The sequence below is a fragment of the Pristiophorus japonicus genome, chromosome 15, assembly GCF_044704955.1.
Source record: "Pristiophorus japonicus isolate sPriJap1 chromosome 15, sPriJap1.hap1, whole genome shotgun sequence".
Classification (NCBI taxonomy): Eukaryota; Metazoa; Chordata; class Chondrichthyes; family Pristiophoridae; genus Pristiophorus; species Pristiophorus japonicus.
In genome coordinates, this window is record NC_091991.1 from 184,134,300 (window position 1) to 184,161,001 (window position 26,702).

The following is a 26,702-nucleotide window of genomic DNA, read 5'->3' on the forward strand; positions in this document are numbered from 1 at the left end:
TACGGGGTCGGCTGTGTGTTACAGCAAGCCAATGTATCGGGCAACCTCCAACCGGTTACATACGTGTCTAGAAGTCTGTCTAAGGCTGAGTGAGCCTACAGTATGGTTGAGAAAGAGGCGTTAGCTTGTGTGTATGGGGTTAAGAAAATGCACCAATACCTATTTGGACTTCGGTTTGAGCTTGAAACTGACCGCAAGCCGCTCATTTTGCTGTTTTCAGGGAGCAAAGGTATAAATACCAATACTTCGACCCGCATCCAAAGATGGGCACTAACATTATCCGCTTATGACAATGTTATCCGCCACAGACCAGGCACAGAGAACTGTGCCGATGCTCTCAGCCGGCTACCATTACCCACCACCGGGGTTGAAATGGCGCAGCCCGCAGACTTGCTTCTGGTCATGGATGGTTTTGAGAGCGAGGGGTCACCTGTCACAGCTCGCCAGATCAGGACCTGGACCAGCCAGGATCCTGTGCTATCATTAGGAAAAAGTTGAGTCCTAAATGGGAACTGGCCAACCGTTCCCGGGGAAATGCAAGATTAAATTAAGCCATTTCACCGACACAAAGATGAAATGTCCATCCAGTCGGATTGTCTCTTATGGGATAATCGCGTGGTTTTGCCAAAAAAAGGCAGGGAAACATTTATACATGACCGACACAATACCCACCCAGGCATTGTCATGATGAAGGCAATTGCCAGGTTGCATGTTTGGTGGCCCGGCATTGACTCGGACTTGGAGTCATGCGTGCATCAGTGCAACACTTGCTCGCAACTGAGCAATGCACCCAGGGAGGCTCCACTGAGTCTGTGGTCATGGCCCTCCAAACCGTGGTCCAGGATCCATGTAGATTTTGCCGGCCCCTTTCTAGCAAAGATGTTTTTAGTAGCTGTGGACGCTTACTCCAAATGGATTGAATACATAATCATGTCATCCAGCACGTCCACAGCCACCATTGAAAGCCTCCGGGCCATGTTCGCCACCCATGGCTTGCCTGACGTCCTTGTCAGCGACAATGGACTGTGTTTCACCGGCTTGGAATTCAACAAGTTTATGACCCACAATGGCATCAAGTATGTCAGGCCTGCTCCGTTTAAGCCCACGTCAAACGGTCAAGCGGAGCGGGCAGTCCAAACAATCAAGCAGAGCATGAAACGTGTGACGGACGGCTTCCTGCAGACCCACTTGTCTCGCATTCTGCTCAGTTACCGGACACGACCCCACTCACTCACCGGGGTTAATGAAGAGAGCCCTCAAAACCAGGCTCTCCCTAGTCCACCAGGATCTCAATGATCACGTGGAAACCCGGCGACACCGGCAGAACATGTACCACGATCGCACGGCTGTTTCACGTGACATTGATGTTAACGACCCTGTGTTTGTCCTGAATTACGGTCATGGTCCCAAGTGGGTTGCTGGCACTGTTTTGGCCAAGGAAGGGAATAGGGTGTTTATAATCAAACTGTTAAATGGCCAAACGTGGAGAAAGTATTTAGATCAGACTAAATTACGATTTACTGACAACCAGGAATGAAGAGGACATCACCATCGACGATCCACCAACACACACCCAACCAGCAATCGACCTCGCTGTCAATCCCGAGGATGAACCCACCGTTCCTGACAGTCCGGTCAGACCAGCCACGGGGCAGTGCAGCATTGGTCCGACCAACTCACACACACCAGGGTTTGAACTTAGACGATCAACCAGGGAGCAAAGGGCTCCGGATCACCTCAACTTGTAAATAACTTGTACCGAAGACTTTGCGGGGGAGTGATGTTATGTATGTAACTATATAATACTTGCCACCAGAGGGCACAACTGTTGGAGTCCTAATGGTCACCTGCACACACATGCAGGGCCAGTATAAAAGGTTGGCTGCCATGTTGTTTAGGCACTCTGGAGTTGCAATAAAGAAGACTAAGGTCACACCAAGTTTAGCTCACAGTTCTCAACCTCGAGGAGTTCTTCTATACACAACAGTGGTAGTGTCGGAGGGATAGTACTGAGGGAGTGCTGCACTGTCGGAGGGGCAGTACTGAAGGAGTGTCGCACTGTCGGAGGGGCGGTACTGAGGGAGTGCCGCACTGTCGGAGAGGCGGTACTGAGGGAGTGCCACACTGTCGGAGGGGCGGTACTGAGGGAGTGCCGCACTGTCGGAGGGGCGGTACTGAGGGAGTGCCGCACTGTCGAAGGGGTAGTACTGAGGGAGCGCCGCACTGTCGGAGGGGCAGTACTGAGGGAGTGCTGCACTGTTGGAGTGACATTACTGAGAGAGCGCCGCACTGTTGGAGGGGCAGTACTGAGGGAGCGCTGCACTGCCTGAGGTGCAGTACTGAGGGAATGCCGCACTGTCGGAGGGGCGGTACTGAGGGAGTGCCGCACTGTTGGAGGGGCAGTACTGAGGGAGTGCCGCACTGTCGGAGGGGCAGTACTGAGGGAGTGCCGCACTGTTGGAGGGGCAGTACTGAGGGAGCGCTGCACTGCCTGAGGTGCCGTCTTTCAGATGAGAAGTTAAACCAAGGCCCCGTCTGCTCTCTCAGGTGGACGTAAACAATCCCACAGCCATTACTGGAAGAGCAGAGGAGTTCTCCCCGGTGTCCTGGGGCCAATATTTATCCCTCAATCAACATCACTAAAACAGATTATCTGGTCATTATCACATTGCTGTGTGTGGGAGCTTGCTGTGCGCAAAATGGCTCCCGCGTTTCCCACATTACAACAGTGACTACACTCCAAAAGTACTTAATTGGCTGTAAACGCTTTGGGACGTCTTGAGGTGGTGAAAGGCGCTATATAAATGTAAGAAGTTTCCTATTTTACTTGTAACAGGTAAAACCAACAGGTTAAAATTTCCTTCATCAATAAGCTCCTGTTCTTGTCGAATGATTCAAGGCTCAGACGAGACGGTGCGGGTTCTGAATGTGACAGTCCAGTTTGTGGAGAGGCAGCTGGAGTGTAGCATGTGTAGCAGGGGCCCCGACCCTGCTCCACACCAGGTGTGAGTGTACTGTGGGGATCCTGGGCTTCGAATTCCAGTCCTCCAATCCCCGACATTTACACAGCACATTCCAAAGCACTGCCCAACAAACCCAGCACTACGGCTATGCCGTCTCCGGGCAACTGCTGATGTTACAGTCGGGAGATCAGGGGAACCCTTTCGGAAACTTCTGGCGAAATAACCTCTTTGGAATTGAGGCTTCAACCCATGACCTTCAGACTCAGAGGTGAGAGGTGAGAGAAGGGTGGCGAGTGTTCAACATCTAAAGTAGATGCAGGTCTGGCAGCTTCTGAAAGGAGTGATATATTTCAATGACTTGGACTTGAATGTAGGGGGTATGATTAAGAAGTTTGCAGATGATACAAACATTGACTGTGTGGTTGATGATGAAGAAGAAAGCTGTAGACTGCAGGAAGATATCAATGAACTGGTCAGGTGGGCAGAACAGGGGCAAATAGAATTCAATCCGGAGAAGTGTGAGGTAATGCATTTGGGGAGGGCTAACAAGGCAAGTGATACACATTAAATGATAGGACACTGAGAAGTGTAGAGGAACAGAGGGACCTTGGAGTGCAGGTCCACAGATCCCTGAAGGTAGCAGTCCAGGTAAATAAGGTGGTTAAGAAGGTATACGGAATACTTGCCTTTATTAGCCGAGGCATAGAATGCAAGAGCAGGGGTGTTAGGCTTGAACTGTATAAAATACTAGTTAGGCCACAGCTGGAGTACTGCATGCAGTTCTGGTCACCACATTACAGGAAAGATGTGATTGCACTGGAGAGGGTACAGAGGAGATTTACAAGAATGTTGCCTGGACTGGAGAATTTTGCCTGTGAGGAAAGATTGGATAGACTGGGGTTGTTTTCCTTGGAACAGAGGAGGCTGAGGGGAGACCTGATTGAGGTGTATAAAATTATGAGGGGCCTGGATAGAGTGGATAGGACGGACCTGTTTCCCTTAGCAGAGGGGTCAACAACCAGGGGGCAGAGATTTAAAGTAATTGGGGGGAGGTTTAAAGGGGATTTGAGGGGAAATGTCTTCACCCAGAGGGTGGTGGGGGTCTGGAACTCACGGCCTGAAAGGGTGGTAGAGGCAGAAACCCTCACCACATTTAAACAGTACTTGGATGTGCCCCTGAAGTGTCGTAAGCTACAGGGCTACGGACCGAGAGCGGGAAAGTGGGATTAGGCTGGGTAGCTCTTGGTCGGCCGGCGCGGACACGATGGGCCGAATGGCCTCCTCCCATGCTGTAAATTTCTGTGATTCTATGAGAGACTAACTTTGGAGAGTGAGTCCCAGCCACTGACCCGGCAAAGGACTCTCGCTGACCCAGCAGCTGCACTCAGCTTGTCCCATTTGCAGCATTTATGTTTTATTATTGTGTGTAATAGAGTCCCTCTGTGCTGACCCTCCCTGACCCCTCCCCGGGCTCTGACCCTGGACCCTGACCCCTCCCCGGGCTCTGACCCTGGACCCTGACCCCTTCCCGGGCTCTGACCCTGGACCCTCCCTGACCCTTGACCCCTCCCTGGACCCTGACCCCCCCTGACCCTGGACCCTGACCCCTCCCCGGGCTCTGACCCTGGACCCTGACCCCTCCCCGGGCTCTGACCCTGGACCCTGACCCCTTCCCAGGCTCTGACCCTGGACCCTCCCTGACCCTGGACCTTGACCCCTCCCTGGACCCTGACCCCCCCTGACCCTGGACCCTGACCCCTTCCCGGGCTCTGACCCTGGACCCTCCCTGACCCTGGACCCTGACCTTGGACCCTGACCCCTCCCCCTGACCTTGGACCCTGACCCCTCCCCGGACTCTGACCCTGGACCCTCCCTGACCCTGGACCTTGACCCCTCCCTGGACCCTGACCCCCCCTGACCCTGACCCCTCCCCGGGCTCTGACCCTGGACCCTGACCCCTCCCCGGGCTCTGACCCTGGACCCTCCCTGACCCTGGACCTTGACCCCTCCCTGGACCCTGACCTTGGACCCTGACCCCCCCTGACCCTGGACCCTGACCCCTTCCCGGGCTCTGACCTTGGACCCTGACCCCCCCTGACCCTGGACCCTGACCCCTCCCCGGGCTCTGACCCTGGACCCTGACCCCTTCCCGGGCTCTGACCCTGGACCCTCCCTGACCCTGGACCCTGACCCCTGACCTTGGACCCTGACCCCCCCCTGACCTTGGACCCTGACCCCTCCCCGGACTCTGACCCTGGACCCTCCCTGGACCCTGACCTCCCCCCCCTGACCTTGGACCCTATTTGATTCTGGACGCTGACCTTTGCTCCATTCAGACCCGGGGTGAAGAACACGCATGCGCACACCGCGCCCGCCGCACAGCGCGTCACCAGGACCTGCGCACTACGCCCCGCGGTGACGCACCGGGTGCACAGAGATGGACACGTCATCAGGGGCCGGGCGGGAAAGTAGCAAAATGGCGGCGGTCCGGGCCCGCGGGAGATGTGCAGCGTCACCAGGTTAGTGTCCGTGGGAGGTGAGTCTGCGCTGTGTCCCTGTCCAGCCGCTGCCATGGTGCACGTGTGAGGCAAGCGCGCAATGTGTCTCCCCTTTCCGGCTCCCCATTGGTCGGCCGCCCTGTCCATCCTCACCCTGCCCCGCCCCCTCTACTGCCATTGGTCGGCCGCCCTGTCCATCCTCACCCTGCTCCGCCCCCTCGACCGCCATTGGTCGGCCGCCCTGTCCATCCTCACAGTGCCCCGCCCCCTATACTGCTATTGGTCGACCGCCCTGTCCATCCTCACCGTGCCCCGCCCCCTCTACTGCCATTGGTCGGCCGCCCTGTCCATCCTCACCCTGCTCCGCCCCCTATACTGCTATTGGTCGGCCCCGTGTCCATCCTCACCGTGCCCCGCCCCCTCGACTGCCATTGGTCGGCCGCCCTGTCCATCCTCACCGTGCCCCGCCCCCTCGACTGCCATTGGTCGGCCGCCCTGTTCATCATCACAGTGTCCCGCCCCCCCACTGCCATTGGTCGGCCCCCGTGTCCATCCTCACCCTGCTCCGCCCCCTCTCCTGCCATTGGTCGACCACCCTGTCCATCCTCACCCTGCCCCGCCTTCCAGCACCAATGGGAAATCCATGACCTGATTGGCTGATTATTCACAGCCAATCACACAGCCTGTCTCCCCCAGTGTTTATTTCCCGGGTAAACATAGAAACATAGAAACATAGAAAATAGGTGCAGGAGCAGGCCATTCAGCCCTTCTAGCCTGCACCGCCATTCAATGAGTTCATGGCTGAACATGAAACTTCAGTACCCCCTTCCTGCTTTCTCGCCATAACCCTTGATCCCCCGAGTAGTAAGGACTTCATCTAACTCCCTTTTGAATATATTTAGTGAATTGGCCTCAACTACTTTCTGTGGTAGAGAATTCCACAGGTTCACCACTCTCTGGGTGAAGAAGTTTCTCCTCATCTCGGTCCTAAATGGCTTACCCCTTATCCTCAGACTGTGACCCCTGGTTCTGGACCTCCCCAACATTGGGAACATTCTTTCTGCATCTAACCTGTCTAAACCCGTCAGAATTTTAAACGTTTCTATGAGGTCCCCTCTCATTCTTCTGAACTCCAGTGAATACAAGCCCAATTGATCCAATCTTTCTTGATAGGTCAGTCCCGCCATCCCGGGAATCAGTCTGGTGAACCTTCGCTGCACTCCCTCAATAGCAAGAATGTCCTTCCTCAAGTTAGGAGACCAAAACTGTACACAATACTCCAGGTGTGGCCTCACCAAGGCCCTGTACAACTGTAGCAACACCTCCCTGCCCCTGTATTCAAATCCCCTCGCTATGAAGGCCAACATGCCATTTGCTTTCTTAACCGCCTGCTGTACCTGCATGCCAACCTTCAATGACTGATGTACCATGACACCCAGGTCTCGTTGCACCTTCCCTTTTCCTAATCTGTCACCATTCAGATAATAGTCTGTCTCTCTGTTTTTACCACCAAAGTGGATAACCTCACATTTATCCACATTATACTTCATCTGCCATGCATTCGCCCACTCACCTAACCTATCCAAGTCACTCTGCAGCCTAATAGCATCCTCCTCGCAGCTCACACTGCCACCCAACTTAGTATCATCCGCAAATTTGGAGATACTGCATTTAATCCCCTCGTCTAAATCATTAATGTACAATGTAAACAGCTGGGGCCCCAGCACAGAACCTTGCGGCACTCCACTAGTCACTGCCTGCCATTCTGAAAAGTACCCGTTTACTCCTACTCTTTGCTTCCTGTCTGACAACCAGTTCTCAATCCACGTCAGCACACTACCCCCAATCCCATGTGCTTTAACTTTGCACATTAATCTCTTGTGTGGGACCTTGTCGAAAGCCTTCTGAAAGTCCAAATATACCACATCAACTGGTTCTCCTTTGTCCACTTTACTGGAAACATCCTCAAAAAATTCCAGAAGATTTGTCAAGCATGATTTCCCTTTCACAAATCCATGCTGACTTGGACCTATCATGTCACCATTTTCCAGATGCACTGCTATGACATCCTTAACAAAAGTGTTCCTGGAAACTACACAAAACAATCCTTTGTTGGTGCTCGGACTGTTTCCTGGGTTGCTCCTGACAAGAACAACAACAACAACCAGTATTTATATAGCGCCTTTAACGCAGTGAAACGTCCCAGGGTGCTTCACAGCAGCATCATGGGCCAAAAAATGTTGGCATTGAGCCGCAAAAGGAGAAATTCACACAGGTGACCAAAAACTGGGCCACAGAGGTCGGATTGAAGGAGAGAGAGGTCGGATTGAAGGAGAGAGAGGTCGGATTGAAGGAGCGAGAGGTCGGATTGAAGGAGAGAGGTCGGATTGAAGGAGCGAGAGGTCGGATTGAAGGAGCGAGAGGTCGGATTGAAGGAGCGAGAGGCGGAGAGGTTTCGGGAGGGAGTTCCAGAGTTCAGGGCCCAGGTAACAGAAGGCACGGCCACCGATGGTGGAGCGATTATAATCAGGGATGCTCAGGAGGGCAGAATTAGAGGAGCGCAGAGATCTCGGGGGGTTGTGGGGCTGGAGGAGATTACAGAGGTAGGGAGGGGGCGAGGGCCATGGAGGGATCACCTCTAGTTTACGTAGGGTAGAATGTGGGAGGCCAGCCAGGAGTGAATTGGAATAGTCAAGTTGAGCGATAACAAAGGCAGGGATGAGGGTTTCAGCAGCAGATGAGCTGAGGAAAGTACGGAGATGGGCGATGTTACGGAGGTGGAAATAGGCGGTCTTAGTTATGCTGCGGATGTGTGGTCGGAAGCTCATTTCAGGGTCAAATAGGACACTGAGGTTGCGAACAGTCTGGTTCAGCCTCAGACAGAAGTTGCGGCGTGGGATGGAGTCGGTATCAAGGGTGTAGGAAACGGAGTTTGTGGCGGGGACCGAAAACAATGGCTTTAGTCTTCCCAACATTCAATTGGAGAAAATTTCTGCTCATTCAGAATACAGGGCCACCCATTTAAAATAAAAATGAGGAATTTCTTCTCTCAGAGGGTCGTGAATCTTTGGAATTCTCTACCTCAGAGAGCTGTGGAGGCTGGGTCATTGAATATATTTAAGGTAGAGATGCACAGATTTTTGAAAGATAAGGGAGTCAAGGGTTATGGGGAGCGGGCAGGAAAGTGGAGTTCAGACCAGGATCAGATCAACCGTGATCTTATTGAATGGCGGAGCAGGCTCGAGGGGCCAAATGGCTGACGTCTGCTCCTATTTCTTATGTTCTATGATTCTGATAGGGTCTGTGTATCAGCTGTGGCTCAGTGGGCAGCATTCTCACCTATGTGTCAGGTTTGTGGGTTCAAGTCCCACTCCCGAAACTTGAGCACAAAAATCTAGGCTGGCTTTTCAGTGCAGCACTGAGGGAGCACTGCACTATCGGAGGTGCAGTACTGAGGGAGCGCTGCACTGTGGGAGAGACAGTACTGAGGGAGCGCCGAACTGTGGGAGAGACAGTACTGAGGGAGCGCCGAACTGTCAGATGTGCAGTACTGAGGGAGTGCCGCACTGTCGGAGGGGCAGTACTGAGGGAGTGCCGCACTGTCGGAGGGGCAGTACTGAGGGAGCGGCGCACTGTCGGAGGGGCAGTACTGAGGGAGCGCCGCACTGTCGGAGGGGCAGTACTGAGGGAGCGCCGCACTGTCGGAGGGGCAGTACTGAGGGAGCGCCGCACTGTCGGAGGGGCAGTACTGAGGGAGCGCCGCACTGTCGGAGGGGCAGTACTGAGGGAGCGCCGCACTGTCGGAGGGGCAGTACTGAGGGAGCGCCGCACTGTCGGAGGTGCAGTACTGAGGGAGTGCCGCACTGTCGGAGGGGCAGTACTGAGGGAGCGCTGCACTGTCAGAGGGGCAGTACTAAAGGAGCGCCGCACTGTCGAAGGGGCACTACTGAGGGAGCACTGCACCTTCGGAGGGGCAGTACTGAGGGAACGCTGCACTGTTGGAGGTGCCGTCTCTCGGATGAGACGTTAAACCGAGGCCCTGTCTGTCCTCTCAGGTGGATGTAAAAGATCCCGCAGCACTATTTCGAAGAAGAGCAGGGGAGTTCTCCCCAGTGACCTGGCCAATATTTATCCCTCAATCAGGGATCCCTCAATCCCTATGCAAGGAGACAGAGAGAAGTAGAATGGGGGCAGAAGCAAAAGATAGAAAGAAAAGTAAAAGTGGAGGGCAGAGAAACCCAAGGCAAAAATCAAAAAGGGCCACATTACAGCAAAATTCCAAAGGGACAAAGTGTGTTAAAAAGACAAGCCTGAAGGCTCTGTGCCTCAATGCGAGGAGTATTTGTAATAATGTGGACGAATTAACTGCGCAGGCAGCTATTAATAAATATGATATAATTGGGATTACGGAGACATGGCTCCAGGGTGACCAAGGCTGGGAACTCAACATCCAGGGGTATTCAGGAAGGAGAGACAGAAAGGAAAAGGAGGTGGGGTGGCGTTGCTGGTTAAGGAGGAGATTAACGCAATAGTAAGGAAAGACATTAGCCTGGATGATGTGGAATCGGTATGGGTGGAGCTGCAGAATACCAAAGGGCAGAAAACGCTAGTGGGAGTTGTGTACAGACCACCAAACAGTAGTAGTGAGGTTGGGGACAGCATCAAACAAGAAATTAGGGATACGTGCAATAAAGGTACAGCAGTTATCATGGGCGACTTTAATCTACATATAGATTGGGCTAACCAAACTGGTAGCAATACGGTGGAGGAGGATTTCCTGGAGTGTATTAGGGATGGTTTTCTAGACCAATATGTCGAGGAACCAACTAGAGGGCTGGCCATTCTAGACTGGGTGATGTGTAATGAGAAGGGACTAATTAGCAATCTTGTTGTGCGAGGCCCCTTGGGGAAGAGTGACCATAATATGGTAGAATTCTTTATTAAGATGGAGAGTGACACAGTTAATTCAGAGACTAGGGTCTTGAACTTAAGGAAAGGTAATTTCAATGGTATGAGACGTGAATTGGCTAGAATACACTGGCAAATGATACTGAAAGGGTTGACGGTGGATAGACAATGGCAAACATTTAAAGATCACACGGATGAACTTCAACAATTGTACATCCCTGTCTGGAGTAAAAATAAAACGGGGAAGGTGGCTCAACCGTGGCTAACGAGGGAAATTAAGGATACTGTTAAATCCAAGGAAGAGGCATATAAATTGGCCAGAAAAAGCAGCAAACCTGAGGACTGGGAGAAATTTAGAATTCCGCAGAGGAGGAGGAGGACAATAGAGTATGAGAGGAAGCTTGCTGGGAACATAAAAACTGTCTGCAAAAGCTTCGATAGATATGTGAAGAGAAAAAGATTAGTGAAGACAAACATAGGTCCCTTGCAGTCAGATTCAGGTGAATTTATAATGGGGAACAAAGAAATGGCAGACCAATTGAACAAATACTTTGGTTCTGTCTTCACGAAGGAAGACACAAATAACCTTCCGGAAATACTAGGGGACCGAGGGTCCAATGAGAAGGAGAAACTGAACGAAATCCTTATAGCCGGGAAATTGTGTTAGGGAAATTGATGGGATTGAAGGCCGATAAATCCCCAGGGCCTGATAGTCTGCATCCCAGAGTAATTAAGAAAGTGGCCCTAGAAATAGTGGATGCATTGGTGATCATTTTCCAACAATCTATGTACTCTCGATAAGTTCCTATGGACTGGTAGATACCTAATGTAACACCACTTTTTAAAAAAGGAGGGAGAGAGAAAACGGGTAATTATAGACCGGTTAGCCTGACATCGGTAGTGGGGAAAATGTTGGAATCAATTATTAAAGATGAAATAGCAGCGCATTTGGAAAGCAGTGACAGGATCAATCCAAATCAGCATGGATTTATGAAAGGGAAATCATGCTTGACAAATCTTCTGGAATTTTTTGAAGATGTAACTAGTAGAGTGGACAAGGGAGAACCAGTGGATGTGGTGTATTTGGACTTTCAAAAGGCTTTTGACAAGATCCCACACGAGATTATTGTGCAAATTTAAAGCACATGGTATTGGGGTTAATGTATTGACGTGGATAGAGAACTGGTCGACAGACAGGAAGCAGAGAGTTGGGATAAACGGGTCCTTTTCAGAATGGCAGGCAGTGACCAGTGGGGTGCCGCAGGGCTCAGTGCTGGAACCCCAGCTATTTACAATATACATTAATGATTTAAATGAAGGAATTGAGTGTAATATCTCCAAGTTTGCAGATGACACTAAGCTGGGTGGCGGTGTGAGCTGTGAGGAGGACGCTAAAAGGCTGCAGGGTGACTTGGACAGGTTGGTGAGTGGGCAAATGCATGGCAGATGCAGTATAATGTGGATAAATGTGAGGTTATCCACTTTGGTGGCAAAAGCAGGAGGGCGACAGACTATCTGAACGGCGACAGATTAGGAAAAGGGGAGGTGCAACGAGACCTGGGTGTCATGGTACATCAGTCATTGAAAGTTGGCATGCAGGTACAGCAGGCGGTGAAGAAGGCAAATGGCATATTGGCCTTCATAGCTAGGGGATTTGAGTACAGGAGCAGGGAGGTCTTACTGCAGTTGTACAGGGCCTTAGTGAGGCCTCAGCTGGAATATTGTGTACAGTTTTGGTCTCCTAATCTGAGGAAGGACATTCTTACTATTGAGGGAGTGCAGCGAAGATTCACCAGACTGATTCCCGGGATGGCTGGATTGACATATGAGGAGAGACTGGATTGACTGGGCCTGTATTCACTGGAATTTAGAAGAATGAGAGGGGATCTCATAGAAACATATAAAATTCTGACGGGACTGGACAGGTTAGATGCAGGAAGAATGTTCCCGATGCTGGGGAAGTCCAGAACCAGGGGACACAGTCTGAGGATAAGGGGTAAGCCATTTAGGACTGAGATGAGGAGAAACTTCTTCACTCAGAGAGTTGTTAACCTGTGGAATTCCCTGCCGCAGTGAGTTGTTGATGCCAGTTCATTGGATATATTCAAGAGGGAGTTAGATATGGCCCTTACGGCTAAAGGGATCAAGGGGTATTGAGAGAAAGCAGGAAAGGGGTACTGAGGTGAATGATCAGCCATGATCTTATTGAATGGTGGTGCAGGCTCGAAGGGCCGAATGGCCTACTCCTGCACCTATTTTCTATGTTTCTATCAACATAACAAAAACAGATTATCTGGTCAGTATCACATTGCTGTGTGTGGGAGCTTGCTGTGCGCGAATTGGCTGCTGCATTTCCCACATTACAACAGTGAGTGCACTCCAGAAGTACCTCATTGGCTGTAAAGCGCTCTGGGCTGCCGGTGGTCGTAAAAGGCGCTATAGAAATGCAAGTCTTGCGAGGAGAAGGGGAAGAAATGGAAGAGGCCGATTGTGTGGAGTGGATGCCTGGCACTTGCCGGCAGTGACACTGAGCCGTCGGGTCTGCAGTGACGGCTCACCAGAAGGAGTCGACAACCTTCCAGTTACACCGTGTTCCCAATTCATCTCCTAAACCAGCACAGCATTCATTTATCACAGGTTTGGAAAGTACAAATGGGCAGCAGTTTTAAAAATTTTATTACTTCTAAACTATGTCCAGAAACTCCTTTACGCGTGAGCTAATTGGATTTGCCGTGCCTAAATGTGACAGCTGGTTAATATTCACCGAAGCGCCAGAAACAACAACCCAGGGACACATTAGCTGCAAATGAAATATAAACAAACAGATGCTGTCACTTAAAAAATCAATTCATCTCAGAAAAAATCAGTACTTAAATCTTATTTCCAGATTCTTTCAACATGCACGTCTGCTGCAGCCTTTAATAAGATTAAGAAAAATAATGACGGTGCACTTTTAAAACGCGCACTGATTTATTTAAAGTGGAATTTGAAAATAATTGCGTAGAAAGGGAATAGGTCTTTGCTGTTTTATGTTCCACGCTTTATTAATTTCTGGATATTTGTTCCTAGGAAGAGACTCTTAATGGAATAGAAATCTTCGCTGCATGTCGGTGTTGGCGGTCTAAGCAAAGGATTGACAGGGTGGGAGATGGGTGTGGAAACCTATTTAATAATTGTGTGGCACTGGTTCAGAGCTGATCGAGGGAGAGATAAATCAGCAGATGCAGTGACCCTGGTGGTATGTTTGTAGATGTTGGGTGAGGGCTGAGGACCTGGGTCAAGTAACTAGCCACCAATGTCGGCTTGGCTTGGTAGCATTCTACTTCTGAGTCAGGAGGCCGTGACTGTCAGTCTCACACCAGGACATATGCCGTAATCTAACGCGCTTTGTCTGAGGCCCTGATTGATGGACCTTTAAGGTTCACTAGGGAAGGACAGGTTTCGGGAAGAAAAGCTGCCATCCTTACCTAGTCTGGCCTACTTGTGACTCCAGCCCCACACCAGCATGGTTGGCTCGAGATTGCGTGCTCAAGTCCTGCAGTGAGGTTTAGAAACACAGAAATTTACAGCGCAGAAGGAGGCCATTCCGGCCCATCGTGTCCGAGCCGGCCGACAAAGAGCCACACGGCCCTCGGTCAGCAGCCCTGAAGGTTACATATAAACCTATGAACAATGACGGGAAGGCAAAGAGCACCCAGCCCAACCAGTCCGCCTCACACAACTGCGACACCCCTTATACTGAAACATTCTACATTCCACCCCAACCAGAGCCATGTGATCTCCTGGGAGAGGCAAAAAACAGATAAAAACCCAGGCCAATTTAAGGAGAAAAAATCTTGGAAAATTCCTCTCTGACCCATCCAGGCGATTGAAACCCATGGCCTGCCCTGAGGTGGGAGTCATACCAACCGAGCCAAACTGACAGCACCACTTACTGTCTCCATGTGAATTATGACTCCTGACAGATCAGTTACCTTGCATAAAATTACTTGGTTTTCGTTTTTTTAACAAAACACTTCGGTTCAGGACGAAACCGTGATTGCAGAATCAATGTGACTGCCCAGGACTTCCTGACGCCCGTCTGTAGAGAATCCAATCAAAGCGTCGTGTCTCTGGATAGTGCCATTTGAAACTGTAATTATAGAGCTTAGTCATAAGGAGGCTCCAGAAAGTGGGCCATTTGTTGCTGTCAGTCTCGTTTTCATTCGTTCCACTGGGATGCTGTAGGGTTCATTTTATAAATCTGATCAGACCTGGAAGAGGAGAGTTTTAAAGTGGAATGGGACTGAGCCATGCAGACCAGAGGTTGGAGGCAGTCCCTGGTCTGTGCTGAGTTAGAACAGAAACAATAGGAGTAGGCCACACGGCTGCTCGAGCCTGCTCCGCCATTGGGGGTGGGGGGGGGGAGTGTGGGGGTGGGGGGGAGCATGGGAGAGGGGATGGGGGTTTGGGGGTTGAGGTGGGGGGGGGGAGTGTGGGGTGGTTGGGGGTTGAGGTGGGAGGGAGGATTGGGGGGGGGGTAGTGAGGAGCATGGGGGGGTGGGAATGGAGAGATGGGGGATGTGTGGGGGGATGGGGGTTTGGGGGGGGGAGTGTGGGGGGGGTGGGGAGGAGGATTGGGGGGTGGGTTGGAGTGGAGCGCGGGGGGGTGGTGAGAATGGGGGTTTGGGGGTTGAGGTGGGAGGGAGGATTGGGGGGGTAGTGAGGAGCATGGGGGGATGGGGAAGTGGGGGGAGTATGGGGGGGTGGGCGGTGGGGTGGGAATGGGGTTTTGGGGGGTTGGCGATCGGGGGTGAGTGTGGGAGGGATGGGGAGTATGGGGGGGTAGTTTGGGGATGGGGATGTGGGGGGAGTGTGGGGGTTTGGGGGATGGGGATGTGGGGGGAGTGTGGGGGTGGGGAGGAGGATTGGGGGGTGGGTTGGAGTGGAGCGCGGGGGGGTGGTGAGAATGGGGGTTTGGGGGGTTGGCGATCGGGGGTGAGTGTGGGGGGGATGGGGGAGTGTGGGGATGGGGGGGTGGGGGTGGGGATGGGGTTTTGGGGGGTGTGGGGGGGGAGGTGTGGGAGTGGCCAGCAGCTGTCCAGCCCACACTCACTGTCTAGCCTCACACATGAAGAATGGTCAGTTGGTTACACTTTCACTGGTGACCAGCAAGCACGGCTGGAATCGTAGCCTGCCACAGCTCTGCATCGTCAGCACAAGGAGTTCGGGAGGATTTTTTATAAAAAGGATAACTGAGAGATTTGTTAGTGCTGAAGTTAAGGCAGATTATGACACATGGTGAGGGAGCGATGCTCTCAACCTGATGCCTATGGTACCTGAGCTGGGTGAGCTTGATGCATTCTGTCCCTCACCTCCTGACCTCCCAACACCTGCGCAATACAATGAGCTACAGGGACCGTTGTGTGGATGCAGTCGGGCAGAGGTTTTGAGATTGGCGAGCAGCCTCCCTGACGGCTCAGAGAGCAGACCCATGGCCTTGCGAGGTATTGAGGTGTATAGACCAGTCAGGGCCCAGGTTCGATGCTGTGTTAACGGAGCTCGGTCTCGGTGCTCCGAGTCCCTCGGAACCCCTGGGCCTGACGGAGGGAAAACCAGTGAAGCCTATTCCTTGAGGTCGCTATCAACAACCTGTATTTATATAGCGCCTTTAACGTAGTGCAACATCCCAAGGCGCTTCACACGAGTGTTATGAGATAAATATTTGACACTGAGCCGCATAGGTAGAAATAAGCCCAGGTGACCAAAGAGGTGGGTTTTAAGGAGCGTCTTGAAGGAGGAAAGAGAGGCGGAGAGGTTTAGGGAGGGAGTTCCAGAGCTTGGGGCCCAGGCAACAGAAGGCACGGCCACCGATGGTGGAGCGATTATAATCAGGGATGCTCAGGAGGGCAGAGTTAGAGGAGTGCAGACATCTCGGGGGGGTTGTGGGGCTGGAGGAGATTACAGAGACAGGGAGGGGCTGAAATTCCGGCCCGCCAGAAACCTGGCCACCTTCTGTCCACTTGGTGCCATTACTGCCACTATGTTTGTGGCAGCCGCTCGATCCATCTTCAGTGATTTTGAAAAAATGGCGTCCTGCAGCCATTGGGCGGCGGGAATGGGGAGTTTGCAGCGGTGTGGGTGGGTTGATTAGAGCGGGATAACCCCGGGGAAATTCAGCCTTCTGGCCATGTGCAGCTAAGAGGCCAGCTACTCCCAGGGTTTGCAGCTCGGCCCTGGGGAGGGAAGGATTGTCGAAGGTTGGCTGGTGCCGTCCGACCAAGAAGGGCAACGTGATTTTCGTCCGCCGAGCTGGAGACCCTGATGCAGGGTGTGGAGGGCCGGAGGCGAGTCCTGTACCCAGACGCGGGGAGACCACTCACAAGGTGTTTACCAATGCCTGGAGGGAGATAGCAGGGGAGGTCTCCGAGACCCCATTCATAACCTCACCACCACGGCCGATGGACATCATCCGTCTGATGAAAGTGAGTAACTGTTCCACCAACTGCTGACCTTCCATCTGCCAGCCTCTCCTACATCCTTCTCTCATTTCCCTCCCTCCCTGGATAGTCACTGAAGCAGCATTTCATTGTTGAGGCCTCTTTATATCTATATATATATATATGTATGTGTGTGTTCTCACCATGGAGGCTCCCTTTCATCTCACACTTACAGCTACATGTCAGCGACACACCTATGCACTAATTTCTGATGCACCATCACAGTGATACTCACCAACCACTCTTTGTTTTGCACAATAGAGCCGAGCAAAGGAGCGATGGTGGCGAGGCAGAGAGAGGTCCTCACCCCCCTGGAGGAGAGGGTCGAGGCACTCGTGGGCAGATGTGGTGCCTTCCCTGTGGCCTGCGGTACTGCCGATGTGGGTAAGTGAAGGCCCTCCTTGAATGCTCCAGTGCCTACTGTCCCTTTCCCTGCAGCCTCCATGCGTCTCTCCGGGAGACCGTACCGGAGTTCTGCCGATGAGGACTCGGACAAGTTGCGGTTTATGAGAGAAGGGTAGAGGCCATGCATTGCCAGATGTTGGGGACCACTGGCAAGGGTGCCAGAGGGGCTGTCAGAAAGATGAGAATTAATCTATATTAATGTCTTGGATGAAGGGACCGAGTGTAATGGAGCCAAGTTTGCTGATGATACAAAGATGGATGGGAAAGCAAATTGTGAGGAGGACACAAAAAATCTGCAAAGGGATGTAGACAGGCTAAGTGAGTGGACAGACATTTGGCAGTTGGAGTATAATGTGGGAAAATGTGAAGTTATCCACTTTGGCAGAAAAAATAAAAAAGCAAATTATTATTAAATGGAGAGAAATGGCAAAGTGCTGCAGTACAGAGGAACCTGGGGGTCCATGAAACACAAAAGGTTAGTATGCAGGTACAGCAAGTGATCAGGAAGGCAAATGTAATGTTAGCCTTTATTGCAAGGGGAATAGAGTATAAAAGCAGAGAAGTCCTGCTACAACTGTACAGGGTATTGGTGAGGCCACACCTGGAGTACTGCGTACAGTTCTGGTCTCCGTATTTAAGGAAGGATATACTTGCATTGGAGGCTGTTCAGAGAAGGTTCACTCGGTTGATTCCAGAGATGAGGGGGTTGACTTATGAAGAAAGGTTGAGCCTATACTTATTGGAGTTTAGAAGAATGTGAGATGATCTTATCAAAACATATAAGATAATGAGGGGGCTGGACAGGGTGGATGCAGAGAGGATATTTCCACTCATAGGGGAAACTAAAACTAGGGGCATCGTTTAAGAATAAGGGGCCGCCCATTTAAAACTGAGATGAGGAGGAATTTCTTCTCTCAGAGGGTTGTAAATCTGTGAAATTCTCTGCCCCAGAGAGCTGTGGAGGCTGGGACATTGAATATATTTAAGGTGGAGATAGACAGATTTTTGAGTGATGGGAGAGTGAGGAATTATTGGGAGCGGGCGGGGAAGTGGAGCTGAGTCCATGATCAGATCAGCCATGATCGTATTGAATGGCGGAGCGGGCTTGAGGGGCCGAATGGTCGACTCCTGCTCCTATTTCTTATGTTCTTATGTGGAGGAGTCCGCCTCCCGCATTGTCGACAGCTCTGTGCACTCCATGGAGCCCAGCATTGCCAGTGTGCAGGCGATGGTGGACTCCCAGAGAGACCGTGTGGATCCAGCTGTGATGCCGCAACCTGCAGGTGATGTGGCAGCTGCCATTGCAGCACAGGCGCGAGGGAACGAGCGTATCGGTGCTGGACTGGAGAGGGTGGCCACAGCCCTGGAAGCTCAGAATACTCTTATACACTCTGGTTAACAGGCCACGGAGAGTCACACTGCCGCCGCGGAGAGTCACACTGCCCCCGCAGAGAGTCACACTGCCCCCGCGGAGAGTCTCACTGCCGCCGCGGAGAGTCTCACTGCCCCCGCGGAGAGTCACACTGCCGCCGCGGAGAGTCACACTGCCCCCGCGGAGAGTCACACTGCCCCCGCGGAGAGTCACACTGCCGCCGCGGAGAGTCGCACTGCTGCCGCGGAGAGTCACACTGCCCCCACGGAGAGTCACACTGCCCCCGCGGAGAGTCACACTGCCGCCGCGGAGAGTCGCACTGCCCCCGCGGAGAGTCACACTGCCCCCGCGGAGAGTCTCACTGCCGCCGCGGAGAGTCTCACTGCCCCCGCGGAGAGTCACACTGCCGCCGCGGAGAGTCGCACTGCCGCCGCGGAGAGTCACACTGCCCCCGCGGAGAGTCGCACTGCCGCCGCGGAGAGTCACACTGCCGCCGCGGAGAGTCACACTGCCCCCGCGGAGAGTCGCACTGCCCCCGCGGAGAGTCACACTGCCCCCGCGGAGAGTCCCACTGCCGCCGCGGAGAGTCACACTGCCGCATGTCTGCTGGATTTTGGACTCTGGCTGCTCTCCTGCAGTCTCAGCTCGATGGCCCCCGACACCTCAGTGTTGTGTTCGCGGCTGGGTCCACCTCGGGCCGCGGGGGAGCTTCCGGTGTGGTACCTCACCACCGACCTGACCTCCCTCAGACTGGTGATGGTAGTGTGCTGCCCCCAGGGAGTGACTTGGGCTCCTCGGACCAGGATACTGATGATGTGCTCTCTCAGGATCACACCATTCCTGGCCCCAGACCTGTCACTCCGCCAGTGCCTCCAAGCATGGTCTCGCCCGAGCCAAGCCGGACTGAACCCTCCCAGGAGGGTGCTGGACAGTCTGCAGCCGGCCCTTCCAGGCCCAAAGGTGGTCAAGGGCATCCGACAAGGACATCTGTAGCTTCCCAGACCCAAGAGGCAGCCACAGGGGAGACACTGCGGTGTAGCGTTAGGATAGGCACATGTAAGGAGTGGCACAGGGGTAAAAAATTACGTATTTGTGTTAGTTTATGGTAGTGTTATTGGTTCTTTTGTGTTTTTGCACTGACTTGCATCATTTGATAAATCTTTATTTTTGGCACCTATATCTGGCCAGGTGTATCATTTGAGAATGGGCAATTCTGATTGAAGGCCCTCATTGGGATGGCCTTGGAAAGTGGGAGCTGAAGGGTCATATGTGGATGAAATGATCTGAATCGAGCAGCAATGAGACGTCTCGGCACCTCCCTTGCAGGGTTGGGTTGGCGACGATGCCTCCTGACTGGGTGGCGATGGGGTTCCTGGTCCTCCTCCTCCTCCTGAGGTGGTACTGTTGGCTCGACCTCCAGCGGCTGTCCCCTCATGATGGCCAGGTTGAGCAGCATGCAGCAGATCACCACGATGATGGAGACCCGTTGAGGAGAGCACTGCAAGGTGCCACCAGAGCGGTCCGGGCACCGGAACCTCTGTTTGAGAATCCCGATACACCTGGTGGCACAATCAGCATCATTGTATGCATGCTCGGCCGCTGTCCTGGGGTTACCGCAGTGGAGTGAGCAGCCAGGTGGGTATCCCTTGTCCCCAAGCAGCCATCCACAATCGTGGTTTGGGCCGGTGAAGATGGCGGGCACACTGGTCTGGCTCAGGATGAAGGAATTGTGGCTGCTGCCTGGATAGTTGGCATCGACTGCCAGGACCCTGCACTGATGGTCACACACTTTGACAGTAGGGCCTCCTTCCCCCAGGTCTGTGCTGGGCCCCTCCGATGGCACCTGACTGATCGCCTTCTCCCTCTTCCTGCTGATGTTCCTCAGCCTCTGCAGGCTGTTGTTGGCAAGGCTCCTGGCCCAGTATCTGGTGCGGGGGGGGGTCAGCGTACCTGACCGTCCTCCTCACACCATCTCCCTCCCGGCCACCCTCTCTACACGGAGTTCTACGGCCTTCTTCAGGGCCCTTCTCCCTGTTGGGCAGCCCTGGCTGCTGGCTCCCTTGCCCGCTGCCTCTGTACCCGTTTCTGCCGGTGCGGCCTTGTCCTGCGTGCCGCCCTGCGTCTCGCATTGTGCACAAGGCCGACACTGAGCCCATTCTGTCTGCAGGCACGACCCTCACAAGCAGGTCTCTGTGGAGCAGAGAATGAGGCCCACAGGCCACGACGAATCAGTGAGAGTGAAAAAGCGTTCGAAACTCCAAAAAAGTTCTCAAAAGTCCGCTGCAGGTTTAGCAAATCCCTGCAGAGAAATCTGAGAAAGTTTGCACAAGAAATAGCCGATCACCCCAAACCTGCGTTCTCCTCCGCTGGCGCTCGCGAGTGGCCTGGCCAAGTGCACCCACCCAAACAGCTGGCGGGAGCACTGTCAGAAAAAAAACAGATGGTGTCCGGTGCGCACTCTAATGACCTCACTACGGCCGCGAGCTCCACACCGCAGCGGGAGTCGGGGGTTTGGGGCAGAAGTGGACACCGCCCCAAAAAACTCCCGCAACAAATACGGGTCCGCGGGGCGGCCAATCAACCGCAACATGGCGGCCACTCAATTCCGCTCCGCTGGGCGGGGCCACATTGTCCGCATGCCCCCAGACACGGGACTCCCAAAGCAAGCGCTCTACTCGGAACTCCTTCACGGCAAGCGAGCCCCAGGTGGGCAGAGGAAACGTTCAAGGGACCACCCTCAAAGCCTCCCTGATGAAGTGCAACATCCCCACTGACACCTGGGAGTCCCTGGCCAAAGACCGCCCTAAGTGGAGGAAGTGCATCCGGGAGGGCGCTGAGCACCTCGAGTCTCGTTGCCGAGAGCATGCTGAAACCAAGCGCAGGCAGCGGAAGGAGCGTGCGGCAAACCAGTCCCACCCTCCCCTTCCCTCAACCACTGTCTGTCCCACCTGTGACAGAGACTGTAATTCCCCTATTGGACTGTTCAGTCACCTGAGAACTCATTTTTAGAACGGAAGCACGTCTTCCTCGATTCCGAGGGACCCTATGATGATGATGATGATGATGATGACTATTCTGCTGCATGGCCCCCCGCAAAACCTTTATCCGGCTTTATCCGGACCCTGAATTTCGGTCCCAGGGAGTCCTGAGCCCTGCTCCAAAGTGCATGTGTGTGAATGTGGGGTGAGGACAGGATTGAGCCCAGCTTGTGATGCCCCCCAGAGTTGAATTTCTATTGAGGCTGACACCTGTGATAGGCAGTCCCTTGTAACGAGGATGACTTGCTTCCACACCAAAAAGGGACGAGTTCACAGGTGTTCCAACGAAGGACCTAATATCCCAGATCCTGACCTACATCCTGAAGGGTGGAAGATGTCTGTGGGTGGATTGTTTTAACGTGGGGTGACCGTTGCACACCAGCCACCACACGGGCTTGACAGAGCGAGGTCTTGGTCCAGTGGCAAGGGATACCCAGGACGACTGGAGACCAGCTCTGCTGCACGGACCCAGTGCGCTCACATATCACAGTGTGGGCTGGGCCCGTGCTGCCCCTGGGCCTTCGCCTCTCCTGGGCCCCGATCACATCGCTCCACAGTCTCTCGCCGCTCCTGCTGTACCTGGCCGCGCTCCAATCACCGACCTGGGTTATGGTGACGTCCAATCCAATCGCCCTCTTCACAGGCGTCGCCCTCCTGCAGCAGCACGTTGCTCCCTCTAATGGCCCCAGCCTGGACCTGTAGCACCTCCCCCACCCCGCCCTCCCCCCAGCGCCCGTCCGTTCCTTCCATGGGGGTGGGGGGGCAGGACAAGGAAGGTCCCGAGCGAGGAATCGCACTGCTGTTCACCAGCTGGCTATGATACTTGCGTTTCTCACCGTGCCTTCGGCCTGGTTCCTTTGGTGAGCAGACTGACAGGTCCTGAGTGACAGAAACACCAGGGATCCAGCGAGCAGGGAACGGTCCCAGTTTCTGAGCAACACACAACACTGCGCATTTAGGCTGCCGGATTTCTTTCAGCAACTTCCTCCCGCTCCGTCCTCCTCACCACAGCCTGAATGTTTAATTTGAACAAAGTGGCGTTTGATTAAACGATTGCAGACTCGAGCATGTTGCAAGTTGCAGAATAAATGAAGCGCTCAAATGAAGAGAAGGTCAAACATATTAGAATAAACCAGGAACATACGGATGAGAACATCTGCTTCTCCGACACTGCAATTGGAAATGTTGCGCAAGGTAGGCAAACAAATGGAGACATTAACAGTCCTCTCACGGAAAGGAATAGATTCAGGAAGTTCCCAGCTCACTTGACAGGCCAGTTTGCTGTTATTTATTTGTAACTTTTTGTGCTAATTGGGGTCCGGTTACGTGCTACCTGCTCCAGCAGCCCAGTGTCAGCCTGTAACGCAATCTAGTTAGGCTTAGCGTGACCCACACAAAGCGATCCTCATCTTCAGCTGCCTCGACCCTGTGGCTGAACCCCAGCCTCGGTCAGGCACCTCCACAGGCCCCCGAGAGGCTGCACTTCCCACATCAGCCGTGCTGTGCTGAGTTACCTTCTGGGGATTCACTCGGATCTGAGCCGAGACAGACCCTGACTAACATTCCCACAACCCTATTGTAATCAGGAGGTAGCATTCTGTGTGGGGTGTGTGTGTGGTGTACAATCTGTGTGTGTGTGTGTGGTGTGCAGTGTGTGTGTGGTGTACTGTGTGTATGTGGTGTACTGTGTGTGTCTGTGTGGGGTGTGTATGTGTGTGTGTGGTGTGCAGCGTGTGTGTGTGGTGTGCAGCGTGTGTGTGTGGTGTACAGTGTGTGTGGTGTGTACAGTGTGTGTGTGTGTGTGGTGTACAGTGTGTGTGTGTGGGGTGTACAGTGTGTGTGTGTGGGGTGTACAGTGTGTGTGTGTGGTGTACAGTGTGTGTGTGGGGTGTACAGTGTGTGTGTGGGGTGTACAGTGTGTGTGTGTGTGGGGTGTACAGTGTGTGTGGTGTGCAGTGTGTGTGTGTGTGTGGGGGCTGTGCAGTGTGTGTGTGTGGGGGGTGTACAGTGTATGTGTATGTGTGTGGCGTACAGTGTGTGTGGGGTGTACAGTGTATGTGTGTGGGGTGTACAGTGTGTGTGTGTGTGTGGGGGGTGTGCAGTGTGTGTGTGTGTGGGGGGGGGTGTGCAGTGTGTGGGGGGTGTACAGTGTGTGTGTGGTGTGTGCAGTGTGTGTGGGGTGTACAGTGTGTGTGGTGTGTGCAGTGTGTGTGGTGTGTGCAGTGTGTGTGTGGTGTACAGTGTATGTGTGTGGTGTACAGTGTTTGTGTGGGGTGTACAGTGACTGTGTGGGGTGTACAGTGACTGTCTGTGTGGGAGTGTGCAGTGACTGTGTGGGGAGTGTGCAGTGACTGTCTGTGTGGGGAGTGTACAGTGACTGTGTGTGTGGGGAGTGTACAGTGACTGTGTGTGGGGAGTGTACAGTGACTGTCTGTGTGGGGAGTGTACAGTGACTGTCTGTGTGGGGAGTGTGCAGTGACTGTGTGTGGGGAGTGTACAGTGACTGTCTGTGTGGGGAGTGTGCAGTGACTGTCTGTGTGGGGAGTGTGCAGTGACTGTGTGTGGGAAGTGTACAGTGACTGTCTGTGTGGGGAGTGTGCAGTGACTGTCTGTGTGGGGAGTGTACAGTGACTGTCTGTGTGGGGAGTGTACAGTGACTGTCTGTGTGGGGAGTGTGCAGTGACTGTCTGTGTGGGGAGTGTACAGTGACTGTGTGGGGAGTGTACAGTGACTGTCTGTGTGGGGAGTGTACAGTGACTGTGTGTGGGAAGTGTACAGTGACTGTCTGTGTGGGGAGTGTGCAGTGACTGTCTGTGTGGGGAGTGTGCAGTGACTGTGTGTGGGGAGTGTACAGTGACTGTCTGTGTGGGGAGTGTACAGTGACTGTCTGTGTGGGGAGTGTGCAGTGACTGTGTGTGGGGAGTGTGCAGTGACTGTGTGTGGGGAGTGTACAGTGACTGTCTGTGTGGGGAGTGTACAGTGACTGTCTGTGTGGGGAGTGTACAGTGACTGTCTGTGTGGAGAGTGTGCAGTGACTGTGGGGAGTGTACAGTGACTGTCTGTGTGGGGAGTGTGCAGTGACTGTGTGTGGGGAGTGTACAGTGACTGTGTGCGGAGTGTGCAGTGACTGCCTGTGTGGGGAGTGTACAGTGACTGTGTGTGGGGAGTGTACAGTGACTGTCTGTGTGGAGAGTGTACAGTGACTGTGTGTGTGGAGAGCGTACAGTGACTGTGTGGGGAGTGTGCAGTGACTGCCTGTGTGGGGAGTGTGCAGTGACTGTGTGTGGGGAGTGTACAGTGACTGTGTGGGGAGTGTACAGTGACTGTGTGGGGAGTGTACAGTGACTGCCTGTGTGGGGAGTGTGCAGTGACTGTGTGTGGGGAGTGTGCAGTGACTGTGTGTGGGGAGTGTGCAGTGACTGTGTGTGGGGAGTGTACAGTGACTGTGTGGGGAGTGTGCAGTGACTGTGTAGGGAGTGTGCAGTGACTGTGTGTGTGGAGAGTGTACAGTGACTGTGTGGGGAGTGTGCAGTGACTGTGTGTGGGGAGTGTACAGTGACTGTGTAGGGAGTGTACAGTGACTGTGTGTGTGGAGAGTGTACAGTGACTGTGTGGGGAGTGTGCAGTGACTGTGTGTGGGGAGTGTACAGTGACTGTGTAGGGAGTGTACAGTGACTGTGTGTGTGGAGAGTGTACAGTGACTGTGTGGGGAGTGTGCAGTGACTGCCTGTGTGGGGAGTGTGCAGTGACTGTGTGTGGGGAGTGTGCAGTGACTGTGTGTGGGGAGTGTACAGTGACTGTGTGGGGAGTGTGCAGTGACTGCCTGTGTAGGGAGTGTGCAGTGACTGTGTGTGGGGAGTGTACAGTGACTGTGTGTGGGGAGTGTACAGTGACTGTGTGTGGGGAGTGTACAGTGACTGTGTGGGGAGTGTACAGTGACTGTGTGGGGAGTGTACAGTGACTGCCTGTGTGGGGAGTGTGCAGTGACTGTGTGTGGGGAGTGTGCAGTGACAGTGTGTGTGTAGGGTGTGCAGTGACTGTCTGTGTGTAGGGTGTACAGTGACAGTGTGTGTGGGGAGTGTGCAGTGACTGTGTGTGGGGAGTGTACAGTGACTGTCTGTGTGGGGAGTGTGCAGTGACTGTGTGTGGGGAGTGTACAGTGACTGTCTGTGTGGGGAGTGTGCAGTGACTGTCTGTGTAGGGAGTGTGCAGTGACTGTGTGTGGGGAGTGTGCAGTGACTGTGTGTGGGGAGTGTGCAGTGACTGTGTGTGGGGAGTGTGCAGTGACTGTCTGTGTGGGGAGTGTGCAGTGACTGTCTGTGTGGGGAGTGTGCAGTGACTGTCTGTGTGGGGAGTGTGCAGTGACTGTCTGTGTGGGGAGTGTGCAGTGACTGTCTGTGTGGGGAGTGTGCAGTGACTGCCTGTGTGGGGAGTGTGCAGTGACTGCCTGTGTGGGGAGTGTGCAGTGACTGTGTGTGGGGAGTGTGCAGTGACTGTCTGTGTGGGGAGTGTGCAGTGACTGTCTGTGTGGGGAGTGTACAGTGACTGTCTGTGTAGGGAGTGTGCAGTGACTGTGTGTGGGGAGTGTGCAGTGACTGTGTGTGGGGAGTGTACAGTGACTGTCTGTGTAGGGAGTGTGCAGTGACTGTGTGTGGGGAGTGTGCAGTGACTGTGTGTGGGGAGTGTGCAGTGACTGTGTGTGGGGAGTGTACAGTGACTGTCTGTGTGGGGAGTGTGCAGTGACTGTGTGTGGGGAGTGTGCAGTGACTGTGTGTGGGGAGTGTACAGTGACTGTCTGTGTGGGGAGTGTACAGTGACTGTCTGTGTAGGGAGTGTGCAGTGACTGTGTGTGGGGAGTGTGCAGTGACTGTGTGTGGGGAGTGTGCAGTGACTGTGTGTGGGGAGTGTGCAGTGACTGTGTGTGGGGAGTGTGCAGTGACTGCCTGTGTAGGGAGTGTGCAGTGACTGTGTGTGGGGAGTGTACAGTGACAGTGTGTGTGGGGAGTGTACAGTGACTGTCTGTGTGGCGACGAGGGATG

General features: G+C 53.5%; 1 protein-coding gene across 9 annotated transcripts in view; it reads left to right on the forward strand.

Moving 5' to 3' along the window:
- Positions 1 to 5,412: 5,412 nt before the first annotated feature.
- kdm8 (lysine (K)-specific demethylase 8) overlaps positions 5,413 to 26,702 on the forward strand; it is a 48,301-nt gene continuing 27,011 nt past the window's right edge. For 2 of the 9 annotated variants that reach the window (XM_070901455.1, XM_070901463.1), the window contains exon 1: positions 22,295 to 22,857. The gene's annotated coding sequence lies outside the window, so the exon portion shown is untranslated. Of the gene's footprint in view, positions 5,500 to 7,588; positions 7,737 to 12,541; positions 13,007 to 16,513; positions 16,834 to 17,109; positions 17,233 to 22,294; positions 22,858 to 26,702 lie in introns of those variants that run through there. The other 7 variants (XM_070901460.1, XM_070901456.1, XM_070901457.1 and 4 more) reach the window with 7 other exon arrangements.